Source organism: Tamandua tetradactyla, chromosome 11 (assembly GCF_023851605.1).
Source record: "Tamandua tetradactyla isolate mTamTet1 chromosome 11, mTamTet1.pri, whole genome shotgun sequence".
Classification (NCBI taxonomy): Eukaryota; Metazoa; Chordata; class Mammalia; order Pilosa; family Myrmecophagidae; genus Tamandua; species Tamandua tetradactyla.
This window is the reverse complement of record NC_135337.1, coordinates 55,286,908-55,303,213: the sequence shown is the minus strand read 5'-3', so window position 1 is coordinate 55,303,213 and position 16,306 is coordinate 55,286,908. Positions and strand designations below refer to the sequence as shown.

General features: G+C 39.5%; 1 pseudogene; it reads right to left on the bottom strand.

Moving 5' to 3' along the window:
• Positions 1 to 401: 401 nt before the first annotated feature.
• LOC143649129 (actin-related protein 2/3 complex subunit 2 pseudogene) lies at positions 402 to 15,187 on the bottom strand (annotated as a pseudogene).
• Positions 15,188 to 16,306: the final 1,119 nt, after the last annotated feature.

The following is a 16,306-nucleotide window of genomic DNA, read 5'->3' as shown; positions in this document are numbered from 1 at the left end:
CTGCTGCCCTTTCTCCTTCTTCTCCTTCAAGATAGAAAGATTTTCTTTATCAATGACCCCAACCATATTTCTTTAGCTAACCGAGGTTTGAACTCAAATACCTAGGAGAAAACAAGTAAAGATTGCATTATCTTGTAACTCATTACCAGATACATATTGCGAAGCAAAATAGCTTAGAAAAGAGGGTAGAAGGGAAGGCAAGTGAGGGAGGGAAGATAAAGAAAAAGAATTAAGTTGATCAAGTGCAATTATTCTTTGTATTATTTTTTTAATTCTTGGGAACTATGAAGTCCTTGCAAACACAGCTAGTTTCTGCAGATCATTTTCCAAATGTGTACAGACTGGAACCAAAATGAAGAATGCGGTAAGTACCTGAAGAGATGCACCATTAAAAGCTTCCATTATTCAGTAGCAAGTGTTCCAGCCTTCAGCTGCCAACTACTTCCTCCTTCTGTGCGCAAGAGTTGGCAGGATACAAACGTCTGCCAGGTGATTGCTTTCATTTCTTTTTTTCTCAGCATCCGGGCATGGCATGGCTCAGCAGCTTAAGGAAGTCAGACATCTTTGCCCGCACACGTGTGTGAATGCAGGCCTTAGAGCACTTGATGTGGCAGCGCAGGTGGTCTCGAAACGAGTGGATCAGGGCACTGGCGTTGGTGTGGCAGGGGAACAGCAGGAAAGTATTGTAACCCATGCTGTCGCCCACAGCTGCAACTTTCAGCTCCAGGGACAGCTCCCCATGGCTGAAGAGGACCTGTGGGGCTGCGGGGCTGTGGGGCTACTCTGCACCCTTCCTTGAACTCCTGCATAAATACCTTTCCAATGACCACATCGTTGTCATCTTGAGACACCGTGCTGAAGACCATCGTGACTCTGTTGTTTTTTCGATTCAACGTACCTGGTCCATCATCCCTATCACGGATAACTGCCCTGTTCTCTCATCCCTCGCCCTCTTCTTGGAACTGGAAGTATTTCTCCAAGACAGAGGCAAAACACTTTCGTTTCTGATGCACAGTGGAATCCTTGGATGCAGAGAGCTTTTCGAGGTCACACAGCAAAGAGACATTGTATCCTGATCCCGGACTTCCCAGTAAGCTCCTGTACACCCTTCTTGAGTAACTCATCAACACCACGTGCCTGAAGCTCTTCCTAGAATTTCAGAAGTACTGACCATCACTTTTGTTTTGCCCCTTTAGGATATGAACTGTGATAGAGAACCCCATCAAAACCTGCGAATGTTGCTCTCCTGCTTCTGTTTTCTTTCCATAGGGGCGTTCTCCCCCTCGAGCGCCAGCGACCGATGGGCGAGGCGGGTTGACTCGGGCGGGGTCCCGGGGTCCCTGCAGCCTGAACGCACCTGCCCGAGCCCAGCACCCCCCCCCCCCCCCATATTCTTCAAGAAACTGCCAGTCTCTGCCTGAAACTTTCTACTCCCAGACGGCTTTTATATAATGTGATAACCCCTATTGTTGAACCACTTTTGGTCTGTTATTTAAGCGTCTTGATAGAGAAGGCTGAATGTTCCTACTGTTTGTAAGGGAACACGCCCCTGTGATTTTGTAAGCGTAATGCATGTCTGTTTTTAATGAGTGATATGGCTATTGTATTACGTGGTGGTTATACTTGAAGGGTGCCGGAAAGTTCATCCTGGGCCAGACTGCAAAAAGGAGAGAAAACTCCCAGTGGAAGGTACAACTATGGGAGCCATAATTTGGGTCCTTCTGCCTTACTTAAAAGGAGAGTCTAACCTTTATTTTACTCATAAGCAGAATCGCCATAAAATTTATGACACTGCTGATACCTTTGCCAATCCCTAAGTTCTAAATTTACCCGCAGCTTACTGAGTACCTTCAAGCTGTCCCTGTATGTGCTCTGCAAGAAGACGAAGTGCCATAGCTATCCCTCCTTCATCTGTTTTGCAGTTTATGAAAAATCCATACTTAATATAAAGACGTCTGCCTCAGAAACATGACAAAAATAACGAATAAAAAGAATAGAGGGGATAATATTGCATTTTTATTTTGAAGAAAAATAGCATGGCATGATTTGGTTAAAATTATATCCTCAAATGATTTTATGTGCTTAAACCTTGATTCAAATTGTTTCTGTACTTTTTTTTTGTTTTTGCATGGGCAGGCTCCGGGAATCGAACCTGGGTCTCGGGCATGGCAGGTGAGAATTCTGTCATTGAGCCCCTGCCTCACCACCCTGTTTCTGTATTTTTAAATGTTCTTTGCTGTCATGTTGAAAATTGTCTTTATTAAACTCTATGTAGTAAAATATTTTAAAACATTTCCAATAAATGATCAAGAAAAGCATAAACAAACCTCAACAAGGTGCCAGTTGTCATATATTGGAATACCATTTTAAAAATACTGTAATGGTTTTTCTAGTAAAGAAGTGAACATTTTTGGATTTTGAAGGCTGAAAAAAAAATCACAAATTTATACTTAATAGAAAGAAGTTTATACTTTGAAGAGTATAAACACTGTCGGGATCTTTAATGCTAGGACTTTGCTAGGCCAAGGAAGAACAACTTTTCCTAAACCTGCTGATTCTTCACCTCAAGAGCCAGAGAGGAACAGACAGCCAGGAGTTCTCTGAAGGCCACATACCAGAGTAGAACTCTAAGCAAAGCCAGAGCTCATCTCATCTCTGACTCAGGCAACACTTGTAAACAAGTCTTATGGGTGGGTCTCGGCCCCCTTATTACTTTCCTTCACTTTGTCTGTAGGTAGCACGGGCCAAAGAATATGTGCCATGCTAAGGAGCTCTTACTCAGTCCTGTAGGTAATTGGGAAACTATTAAGGACTTTTAAGATGGAGAGCAATATGACTGATTTGCTTTATAGCATAACTGCCTTGGAGAATGATATCTAAAGGGGAGTTGAGATTGGAGCTATTGAAGAGGTACTTACCATATTTCAGGAGAAATGAAATAAAGACTTGATCTTTAGGTAGGGGCCCTGCAGATGCAGAGATATGTAAGAAGGTAAAACTGAAATACCTTAAGTGGATACCGTGGGGAGGAAGTATGAAAGGAGGATGGTGGGGGGGGAATGAGGCAAGTTGAATAGAATTACGCATATTGTTAATGTCTGAGTAGCTCCTATAACTAGAGAACAATGACCTAGTGCATGGGTCATGGGATTGCAGCGTCAATTTTGGCATTCTCAAAGAGATTGTACCCTATAGTTATTTGAAGCTGTTTTATACCCCCCCAGAAAAGGCCATGCTTTTTAAATCCATTCTTTAGGATGCAGACCTACTGTAGGTGGGAACTTTTGGTTAGATTATTTCAACTGGGATGTGACCCATCTCATTCAGGGTGAATCTTACTGGAACCCTGTATAAGAGGATATAACACAAAGAAGCTAAGAGATGAAATTAAGAGAAGCTCACAAAGAGGAGCACCAGAGAAACACAGAGAGGGAGCTTCTAAAGCCAGAAGCTGGAAGCAATGAAATCCAGGAGGGAAGAACCAGCAGATGTTGCCACGTTGCATTGCCATGTGACAGAGGTGCACCAGATGCCAGCACTCCCCAGCTGATGCCTTGAGATGGGCATTTTCAAGGTCTAAGAACTGTAAATTGTAAGTTAATAAATTCCCATTGTAAAAGCCAACCCATCTCTGGCATATTGCATTTTGGCAGCTTTAGCAAACTGAAACATACCCCAAGGAACTTTTTGGGTTTTTTAATTTTTTTTTGCTTTTAGCTTTCAGCTCTGTTTCACATAGATATGGTGCTGAGATAAGTGACCTCCTATTGTAAATGCTCAAAGTTCAGGGGTCAGGTTGAATTTTCTAGAGCCCATTTCTGGCACTCAACAAACCTTAAAACTGATAACAACTTAACTCTGTAGAAGACTGTGAGAGGAGAAACATCCAGTATAAGTTAAAGGATTTTAGTTCCATGAATAAATAAATAAAATTAGAGAGTTATAAAAGAAAGCATATCATATTATAATAACATTACAATCTGAAAAACCAAAATATGATCATACATACAACGCATCTATTTTCTCACCAATTACTTACCTTTTGTATGCAAAGCATAGCCCGAATACAAAAGTTATTCCTGCATTGGTCAACTAAAATTAAAAAAACAAACAAACTATTGTTATTTGAGGTAGGTATAGAAATTCTGAGGGAGAAGGAAATTGTTTTATTAGTAATTAAAAAGTGTAAGCAATCTAAATGATGTTTCTGAAGGAAAAGACACTAGAATTTTAAAAATATTAATTTCTTTGAAAGAGCAGTTTCAATCACTGTTTGAAACATAGCAAAGTGGCCTCAATTTCCTAATGAGATTTTGTGAAATTCCTGAAATGTTTAATTATGCTATTTGAAATGGTTGTGTACTCCAGAAAAGTCATATTTAATCCTCATTCAATACTGCTTAGTGGGATCTTTTGATTAAATTGTTTCCATGGAGATGTGCTCCACCCAATTGTGGGTGGGACCTTTTTGATTAGGTGGTTTCCATGGAGATGTATCTCCACCCATGCAAGGTGGGACTGCTTACTGAAATCCTTTAAGAGGGAACCATTTTGGAAAAAGCTTCAGAGCCCACAGAGCCAGGGACTTTTGGAGATGAAGAAAGAAAATGCCCCCAGGGAATATGTTTGAAACAAGAAGCCACATTTCCTAAAGGGAATAAAGATCTAATTGCTCAAGGGATTGCTTTTTTTCTGTCTGGAAACCATCTGTTGTTTGGTTCATAAATCTCTGCCTATGATTTATGTTCTTGTAAGAAATTTGTTTCACAAGGATTAGCTCTATTTAACTTTATCCTATCCTTTCCAGCTGGTTCAAACCCAGTTACTTACCTAAATAGTACTTTGTGGACATCAGAGACATGCATATGAAAATATGTGTGAGATTGGTCATGAACTCCCCACCTTTCCACAACACTCCCAGCCCCAATGTCATATGTGCTTTAGGGTTATACATTAATGTTGAGGTTCTTTCAAATACTATGTGACAGTAAATAATACAAAACAAAATCCTCTGTAAAAATAAAAACCAATAAATCTTAGAAAGCAAATGAATAGAAATGAAGAAATTCAGGTGAAATATAGAGTTTGGGGATACAGTTGAAATAGATTTTAAGTCATAAATTGGCAAAAAATTTACTATTGATTGACAATCCAATATGCCCACAAAATTTATTTCTGTGGTCAAGGTAGATTTACTTATATGGGCAGGTTAAGAAAAGTTTCAGGAAGGAGAAAATGCCTCCAATGAAATTATCAATGCAGCATCATACTCTTCAAGATGTGCACTGCCAGGTGATGAAAAGTGAAAATCACAGTGTTTAGCTTAAGTTGTTTTGATTTTGAATTAAGGAACTTTACCTTTCAAATTTTATTTAAATGATCTTGACCTCAATGCATAAAATTCGTGCTCTTCTCTTTTATGCTCATAAAGAGTTTCTTTTGAAATGCATTCCTTCAATATTAAGTAAACTTTGCAAAGTTAAACATGACTTTAGTCTCAAATCTCTTTTGAGGAATACAAAGGCCCATCATTGAATGACTACAACCCATATGTTTTAGTTTTCAAAAGCTGCCAGAATGCAATATACAAGAAAAGGAATGGCTTTTAGAAAGGGGGAATTTAATAAATTGCAAGTTTGCAGATCTAAGGCCATGAAAATGTCCAAACTAAGGCATCCAGGGAAAGATACCTTGATTCAAGAAAGGCCAATGGGTCCAGAACACTTCTGTCAACCGAAAAGGCAAATGGCGACATCTGCTAGCTTTCTCTCCCAGCTTCTTCAATGACTTCCCCAGGGATATTTTCTTTCATCTCCAAAGGACTCTGGCTGTGTGGGCTCTGTTGGCTTTCCTGCTCTAAAGCTTTTTCAAAAATGGTTCCCTCTTCAAGGGCTCCAGTAATCAACCCCATTTTGAATGGGTAGAGACACATCTCCATGGAAATCATTTAACCAAAAGTTACCATCCACAATTGGGTGGATCATGACTCCATGGAGACAATCAAAAGGAATACACCCAGCAATATTGAATGAGGATTAAAGAACTTGGCTTTTCTGGGGTACACAACCGATTCAAACCAGCACACCATATATACAATGATTTGGGTCAACTCTCTTAAATGGGGTTTTATGGGGGAAAAAAAAGACTAACTACTAGAAACAAGGAAGTAGAAAAGCATGGACATTGCTCTAATGTCTGAAGCTGACACTTGATGTTATGTGTGCTGTGAACAACAAAAGGTACAGACTGTAGAAAGAAAGAACACACTAAAGTTCTTTATTAGCAAACATTTGTTACTATATTTTACTTATTTGAAATGTTTCCTTTGCTTTCATCTCCTTCAGAGAGCATCTTGTAAGTGAAGCTGGTGGTTGCATGTTCTTCTTTTAGAAGGCTTAGAATGCTTTTGTTAAGTTTGGGAATACTACCTGTTGAATTTGAAGTTGAATAAGAGTTTAAAGACCTTGGGCTTCTCTTGTATTCTTGCAGTTTTAAATTCAGATATGGGGAAGTAGCATAGTGTTATACTTTTTTTGAAAAGAATCAAAACCAAATCAAAGCAAATCTTTCCACTTTAGACTTTGTGATTTAATGACTCCTTTAGGTGAAATGAAATATTCATCTATTCTTAGATAAAGCAAATAACAGGTGGTATAAACGTCTAAGAAAAATACATATATATGTGTTAAAGTAGGTTAGTACCATTTTAAAATGTATTTCTAGCAATTTCAAATAGCTCACAATTTGATAATTTGGGGAGTTCCTAGATCTAATTTCTCAGTCATGCAAGCAATTCAAAATTCTAATATTCATATAGCTGTCATCATCTTGTCAAATTAGATTTTGTTTAAGAACATCTAGGACATTCTTTTTCTGTACTTAGTGATAAGTAAGTTGTGCCCAGAGGTTGAAATCTCAAGAGTTCATAAAGCAAGCAATATAGAATTAAATAGGAATAACATCATGTCTGATGTTGAGTTAATGAATTCAGTATTGATGTGTTAAAGCTGAGATGCCTGATAGATAGTGATGGTTAGGTTTAGGTGTCGACTTGGTCAGGTGATAGTGACTAGTTGTTTGATCAGGCAAGTACTGGCCTAATCATTACTGCAAGAATATTTTGTGACTGATTGATAAACCAAAAGGCTGGTTTATTAAATTATCTGTCAGTTGATTGCAACTGTAGCTAATTACACTTACAAGCAACTAAGTGCTTGTAATTCTGCAATGACAGTCCGATCAGCTGGGTTTAGTTCAATCGGTTGAAGATTTTTAAGGGAGAAGAGAGAATTTTCACTACTTCTTCGTCAGCCAGCCTCTCCTGTAGATTTTTTTGAGGAATTTCATTGGAGTTGCCAACGTTATGGCCTTCCCTATGAATTTTGGACTCTTGCATCCCTATGGTTGCATAAGACTCTTCATAAATTTCATATTTGCAGATATCTTCTGTTCTATGTTTCTAGAGAACCCTGACAAATACAGACACCCAAGTGAAAATATCAACTGGAGAGCTGGCTGTTTGAGGCTGAGGTTCAGGAGAGAAGTCTGGACTGGAAATATAAATTTGGGAGTCTTCATCATAGGCATTTAGATTTGAGACTGGATAAAATTGCCAAGTATGCAGGATAATCATGTAATCATATAAACATAATCACCTACATGCCATCATCTTTACTATATTATGTCATTAAGAAGCAAATCACAGGATTCTCCTACACTCAGAGATAGGAGATCACACAGGGTATGAACTTGAGGAGACACAGATCAAGGGGCTACCTAAGAAATTTCAACCATGAAAAATAGTCTAACAAATATCCAATTTGTATTTTGGAAGGAGAAAATAAATAAAATTGGATAACACCTGAAAATCTCCCAGAAATGATTAAATATGCCAATCTCTGGATTTAGAAAGCCAAATTAAATTGAAACAGAAAAAAACCATGAAAAAACAAATCAAGTCAGATCCTAGCAAAATTGAGCACAACAAAATTACAAAGAATATTTTATAAGCAGCCATAGAGGAAGAACAAATTACTCATATAAGAATGATAGACCAATAACAGATAACTCAACAATACTAGCAAGAAGGCAGAAATTAATGATATGAAAAATAAATATAAATATAAAAGATCAGCAAAGCCCAAAGTACTTTTTTAAATGCAACCAATAAAATTGACAAACCTCTGTTGAGACTGTTCAAGAAAAGAAGAGAGAAATGGCAAAATCAGAAGTAAAAAGAGGTATATGGATTAGTGAGTATTATGAAGAACACCCACTAGAATACAGCTGTGAAAACGAATAAATTACAATATAGATGAGTTTTAGAAATGTAATATTAAATTTTAAAAAAGCTGCATAAAACTCTTGGTAGTATGCTACTTGTATAACTTAGGTTTCTTCAGAGAAACAGAACCAGCAGAATATGTGTGTGTGTGTTTATGTATGTATGTATGTATGTATGTATGTATGTATGTATGTATCTATCTATCTATCTATCTATCTATCTATCTATCTATCTATCTATCTATCTATCATTTATTATGAGGAATTGGCTCACACAGCCATGGATGCTAGCAAGTCTAAACTCTGTAGGGGAGGCTGCAGGCCAAAAACTTTGAGTCCCTAGGCGAAGCTGGGAGGCTGTAAATTCTTGTGAAAGTCTTGAGGCAGACTTTTTTTTTTTCATTATTTGAGAAGTTACGGGTTTATGGAGCAATCACGTATAAAATACAGGATACCCCATATACCACCCAACTATTAACACCCTGCATTGGTGTAATACATTTGTTAAAATAGATGAAAGGACATTTTTTATACCTGTACCATGAACCATAGTCTGTGCTTTAACTTAGTATTCACTATTTGTGAAGTTCTACGGATTTTAAATAATTTTTTATTCCAGTAGTGTATTTATGGTTCTCAAGACGAACAGAACCAACAGGAGTTATCTGTAAATATAAGATTTATTAAAGTGTTTCATGCAACCACGGAAATGTGTCCAAAGTCCTTAGGGCAGGCAGGTAAGCTGGCAACTCCAATGAAGGGTCTCGAAAAATTCCCCAGGAGAGGTTCTCTGGCTAAAGGAGAAATGTAAATTCTCTCTTTTCCCTTAAAAGTCTTCAGCTGATTGGCTCAAATCCAACTGATTCGATTCTCTCATTGCAGAAGACATGCACTTAGTTGATAGTACATGTAATCAGCAATAGATGCAGTTAGCTGACAGATGATTTAATAAACCAGCCATCTGGTTTATCAAACAGCCACAAAATACCCTTGCAGTAATGGTTAGGCCAGTGCTTGCCTGATTAGACAACTAGGCACCATTAACTGGCCATCACCATCACAGTCCATCCCTTGTCAACTTGCTACCTATACACATCACCTTAAAACATGCTTAATTTCAAAATAAAATACAACAGCAGACATGTTTCACATAACAATACTCAACTGTTCTGCATACAATCAGAAATGCACCGTCTCCAGAATAGAGTACAAGTCCTTAGGTAACATTCACTCTTAAACTTGATATGCTACAACTTAAATACTATAACATGAACAATGCAACTTATGTCATATAAGAAGAAAACAAGATATTTTCTTTACGTACAAATGCAAATATGCACATAATAAAACAAGGAGAAAGTATTCATACCATCACAGTCCTTGTTTCTGTAACTGATCATATGGTCATAGTTCATATTTATTACTACCTTCTTCTACTACCTATTCCATGTTCCCTTTACCCTCAGCAAGCACTTCAGCTGGTCATGGTTCTTTGCCAGGTGGGGTGACCTAAACCTTCATTCCTGAAGTTTCTGGCCATCAGTAGTCCTGCCTGGATTGGGTTGTTGCATTTTTCCATTGACTTTAATCACAGGGCATGGTAGTACTAAGAGATGCCCTAGGGGATCTTGTATTCCAGGAAAACTCTTCTTTACTTCCATTGTGTAGTTGCAGTCCTATTTCCTTTTGATAGTCAGGATCAATTTCCCTAACCAGTAAATTAGTCTCCATCCTTGCCTGTTGATTCAGAGACATGAGAAGCCCAAAGTGGCCAGTTCAATGGAATCATTGTTATATCTCCTGGTAGGAACACTCCTCCTTTTGGAACTAGGACCTGTAGCTCAGCAGAGCTTAAGGTTTCAGGGACTGGAAGCAAAATTTTTCTAGTGGATCAGTAGGTATAATACTAAGTGGTGCCACTTCCATTTCCACCGTGACTCCTGGAACCATGAATCCTGGCTATAGGAGAAACAGCACCATAGAGTGGACAGTGATTCAGAGAATACAGAGCCTCCTGGAGAACATTGACCCAACCCTACAATGTTTTGCCACCTAGTTGGTGCTGTAATTGGGTCGTCAAAAAGAAAATTCATCATTCTGTCAACCCAGCTGGCTCTGGATGATGGGGAACATGGTAAGACTGGAAACTTCCATGAAACATGCCCATTCCCACATTTCATTTGCTGTGCTCCTTGATCAGAAGTGATGTTTTATGGAACATGATGATGGTGGATAAGGCATTCCATAAGACCACAGATGGTAGTTTTGGTGGAAGTATTGCTTGCAGGAAAGGCAAACCCATATCCGGACTATGTGCCTATTCCATAAAATTGGGTGTGCACAGCAGCACTCCATCATAAAATGGAAACAGTATATAAGAGATAGGGCCAGAGTAGGTCCTGAAGGCACAAGTAAGTTACATGAGGAAGTAGCCCAAATGCCAAAACAGAACAAATCACTGCCCCTTCCATTATGAAAGTGGTTCAATGCAATCAACCTGCCACCAGGTAGTAAGTTGAACACCTTGGAGAATGGTGTTATATAGGCTGCTGGCAGATTGGGTCCTCAGCAAGTGGCCATAGCCAGATTATCCTTAAGGAGTGGAAGTCCATGTTGCTGAGCCCATGCATAACCTCCATCCCTACCACCATGCCCACCCACTTTGTTTATGAGCCCATTGGGCAATGGCAGGAGTGGTTGGGGAAAGAGGATGACTTGTATCCACAGAATGGGTAATCATACCCACTTGATTATTAAAACCTTCCTCTGTTGAAGTCACCCCCTGGTGAGCACACATGGGACATCAATATCTTCATGTTTTTTTGCCCACTCTGAAAGGTCTATACACATACCTTTTCCTCAGACCTCTTTGAAACCAAGTTTCCTATCATGCTCCTTTCAAGTCTCTGACCATCCAGTCAAACCATTAGCAATAGCCCGTGAGTCAGTATACAAATGCATCTCTTGCAAGTTCTCCTTCCAAGCAAAATGAACAGCCAGGTTCACTGCTTGAAGTTCCACCCATTTGGGAGGATTTCCTCTCACTGCTGTCCTTTAAGGACATCCCAGAATGGGGTTGTAGCTGCAACTGTCCACGTTTGAGTGGTCCCTGCATATCATGCAGAATCATTTGTAAACCAGGCCCAAGTTTTCTCTTCCTCATTCAACTGATTTTAAGGAATTCCTCAAGAGGCCATAGCTGTCTGGGAAAGAGAAGGTAACGTGGCAGAAGTGCAAACCATGGGCATTTGGGCTACTTCCTCATGTAACTTACTTGTGCCTTCAGGACCTGCTCTGGCCCTATCTCTTATATACTATTTCCATTTTATGATGGAGTGCTGCTGTGCACGCCCAATTTTATGGCTCAGTGGGTCAGACAACACCCAGCTCATGAAAGGCAACTTAGGTCTCATGATAACTTGCTTAAGTATTCAGTCTCTATTGAGGCCCAGTAGTAGGCCAAAAGCTGTTTCTCAAACAGAGAGTAATTATCTGCAGGAGATGGTAACACTTTGCTCCAAAATCCTAAGGGTCTGCATTATAATTCTCCTATAGCAGCCTTCCAAAGGCTTGACACTACATCCCCTATTTGCCACTGATACTTCCAGTACCATTGCATCTCCTGGATCATGTGGTCCAAGTGGCAGAGTAGCTTGTACAGCAGCCTGGACTTGTCACCAAACCTCCTCTTGTTCCCGTCCCCACTCAAAACTAGCAGCTTTTCTGGTCACTCAGTAAATTGGCTGTAATAGCACACCCAAATGAGGAATACTTGTCTCCAAAATTCAAAGAGGTCAACTAGGCATTGTGCATCTCTTTTGGTTGTCAGAGGGGTCAGATGCAACAGGTTACCCTTTACCTTAGAAGGTAGGGAGATTTGAAAATATCACATACCCTAGAAAAGCCATGTTTTAATCCTGATTCAATCTTGTGGAGGAAGCCATTTCTTCTAATCCTGATTCAGTATTTCAGGATGGAAAGTTTTGATTAGATTATCTTTATCGGGATGTGACACGCACAATTGTGGGTGCGGATTTTTAATTAGATGGAGATCTAACCAAGTCTTTTAATCAAGACCGACCACCCATTCTAAGTGGATCTTGATTAAATTACTAGAGTCTTTAAAAGAAGAAACATTTTGGAGAAACACCAGATGGAATAGAGCCAACATAGAGAGAGCTGACAGAAACTTCAGAATAGATTTGATACAGATGTCAACACTTGGAGAACAGAGACACAGATGTCTGGAGATGTTTGGAACTCAGCAGATTCATCATGAGATAAGCAAGCCAGAACCTGAAGAGAGGAAAGGGAAGCCAAGACATGAAAGTCAGCCCCAGAGAAGCAAAGTGATGAATCTCTACATGGACAGAGACTAAAAGCAATGGAGCCCAGGAGCAAAGGACCAGAAGATGCCAGCCACATGACCTCCCTGCTGACAGCTGTGTTCCAGACTCATCAGTCTTTCTTGATGAAGGTAACCTCTTGCTGGTGCCTTAATTTGGACATTTCCATAGGCTTAGAACTATAAACTTTTAACTTATTATATCTCCCCTTTTTAAAAGCTGTTCTAGTTCTGGTATATAACATTCTGGCAGCTTGCAAACCAACACAGAAGGGATATCTTGGCATGCCCCACACCACTGGACACCTAGAAATTTCACTGAGGTGGAAGACCCATGTTTTTTTGTTGGATTTTTCTCCCACCCCCAACACACAAATGCCTTATCAATAAGTCTAGAATAGCTGCTATTTCTTTCTCACTAGGTCCAACAAACATGATATCATCAATATAGTGGACCAGTGTGAAGTCTGGTGGGAAGGAGAAATGTTCACAAAAGTCCCTGAGGACATGACTGTGACATAGGGCTAGAGAGTTGATATACCCCTCAGGCAGGACAGTGAAGGTATACTGCTAGCCTTGCCAGCTAAATGCAAACTGTTTCTGATAGTCCTTACTGAGAGCTATTGGGAAAAAAACATTTGCCAATCAATAGTAATTTACCAGGGATGTGGAGATGTGTTGATTTGCTCAAAATGATATCACATCTGGAATAGCAGCTGCAATTGGAGTCAACCCCCAGTTAAGTTTATGGTAATCCACTCTGATCCTCCATGATCCATTTGTTTTCTACACAGGCCAAATAGGAGAGTTGAATGGCGACATGGTGGGAATCACTACCCCTGCATCCCTCAAGTCCTTAAGAGTGGCACTAATCTTTGCAATCTATCCAGGGATATAGTATTGCTTTTGACTCACTATTTGCTAATTAGGGGCAGTTCTAGTGGCTTCAACTTGGTTTTTACTACCATAATAGCCCTCATTCCAAGAGTCAGGGAACCAATGTGGGGATTCTGCCAGTTGCTCAGTATGTCTTTTCCAGTTATGCATTCCAGAACCAGGGAAAGGACTACTCACTGAACCCACTGTGAGATGGACCTAAGCTAAAACACCATCAGTCATCTGAACTCTATAAGCTTCTACTCTGACTAGTGGACCAGAGTGACATTTTGTGTATCCTGGAATCAGTGTCACATCTGAGCTAATATCTAATAATCCTCCAAACAGCTGATAATTTTCTTTTCCCCAATGCACAGTCACCCTGCTTCAAGGCCGGGAAGAAGGTTAACGGTGTGAATTTTGGGCAGTTTAACAGGGTCCATCCCCAAGGATATACAGCCTTCCCCTTATTCAAGGGGCTTTGGATCTGTAAACTGTCTCAAGTCTGGGAATTGATTAAGGGGCCATGACTCTATGTTTTTGCAATTCAAGTTAGACTTCTGTTCTCTAGACCTAGAACTCTTCTGCTTATATAGCACAAACAAGAATGATGTAGACTGTCCATCTATTTTACTTCTAGGTACCCCATGATTTATTGGCTAAGCCTCTGTGAGTCAGCTTATTTTGACTGTTGCTTTGAGTCTGCTGTCCATTATGGTGGTCCCACCCACCTTGTGTATGGAGATTAACTGTTGCCACATGGCTTCTGCCAACTTAGAATCTGATCATCCTCATTGTGTTTAAGGATACTAGCTCAGTGACAGAAGTTCACACAGTAATATCTGACCTACAGAGAAGGGCAACTACAGAGCTCTTCAGGCATGATGGATCTGGTCTCACAAATTTATTCCTTAAAGTCTTGGTGAAAGCTGTGTTCTCTGGACATTCCTGGGGTGTGTGAGCAGGTCTTCATGATAAATCCATTCTAATATTTCTGTCTTTCTAAGCCTCTGGAACCTTTCTTCTACAATATACCAGGGGAGTTCTAGGATTTTGGCCTCAGGTAATGTTAGCCACCTTTTGATCAATGTTTCAGCCAAGCATCAAACTGTTAATGCCCTCTCTAACCTCTTGAGCTATAAATTGAATGCAGAGGTTCTGCCTATTGGGTCCATATCAACAAATTCAGCTTGATCCAATTTCATATTCCTTCCACCATTATCCCACACCTTTAATGTCCATTCCCCTAATTTCTGCCTATATAGATTGGAAAATTCATGTAGTTCTTTAGGAATATATTGTAACTCCTCATGGGTCACACTGTGTACCTCACATTTTGGGGACCTGTTGGGCCTTTAGTCTAGTTATAGATCTTGAAGAAAAGACAGGTGTTTAGGGTGGGTCATGAAAAGAATTAGAAGTGTCTTTTAAACCAATTACCTCAGGGTGTTCCTGAGCAATTTCATCTGGTGAAACAGGATTAATCACTCCAGAGGAGCAAGGGCTGTTAGGCACTGAAGGGTTAATCTCTTTAGGTGGGGTTTGGATGGCAGACTTCTCTCCATGGACTGGAAGCTGGGAAATTCTTTCCTCAGGGCAAGCTGGAGGTGGAGTGGCTGTTTCTTCAGGACAGTCCATGACCACTCTATCTAGCAAAGACTTAGCAGAATCCAGGGTTTCCATGTCCCGTTGTCATCATTATCAAATCCTATCTTCCCATCCCAAGTTTCAGGATCTCATTGTTTTCCAATCAAAGCCCTTACTTTAATGGCAGTTAAACTGGCAGTTGGAGATTTTAGCTTACATTGTAAATCTGCTACTCACACAATGAGACTCTGTGTTTGGTTTTCAGAGATCTCAAGTCTGTGACCATAGAAAGTAAGATTTTCTTTCAGGGCACACATAGAAATATTTACATCTTTAATATAACCTGAAGGTAAGCTTTTTTTCCATCTAAAATAATATCTTTGTGTAGAGTTCCAATTTCTAAATTTTGGGAATAAGTCCACTGATACATTCAACTATATACTCAACTAAAGACTCAAAAATATTTAGTGATCATTTAGCAGTGCTAAATATGCCAAGGCCAAGAATTCAGGATTTGTGAGAGTTTAATATGTAACTTGATTTCATACCATCCTCCAAAATGAAGCCTCTTTCACTTTTGCTGAACTTAGTATCTCCTCAGTCTTGCTTGTTGTTCTGATTTCCATCATCATGATTTTCAACATGTATTTATATCTGAATAGCATTGTATCACCACTTCAAATATTCTGCATGCCTTTCAATTCTACTAATCTTTTACAACCTGCTCATGTCCTCCTTCCCCTAATGAAGCCTTCTCTAAAAGAAGTCCATGATCTGTAATCTCCAATAATGCTTATATTCTGTTCCACTAGGATAGGATCAGAACTATTATCTTTGGAGCTGGACAGTCTTGTGTTCACATTTCAGATCTGCAATTTGATAGCTGTTCAACTTTGGGTGAATTGGTTTATTTTTCTGAACCTTAGTTTTCTTATCTACAGAACTAAGTGGTAAGATTGTATAAATGATTACAAATGATTATGTATTATGTATTTAAAGTGCTTAACATACAGCTGATGACTTCTAGTCTTTTGGTTAATAGGAAAAGAAACTTATGTAAAATAATTTAAATAAAAAGAGATTATTCTAAGGACACTGGGGTATCTCAGAGGAATCCAAGAAAGCACGAACAACCAGACTTAGTGGAAACTGAGGTGTCCCCAAGCACCAATCACTCTTCCTTCTTTGTCTGTATCCCACAGCTACTCTACTCTC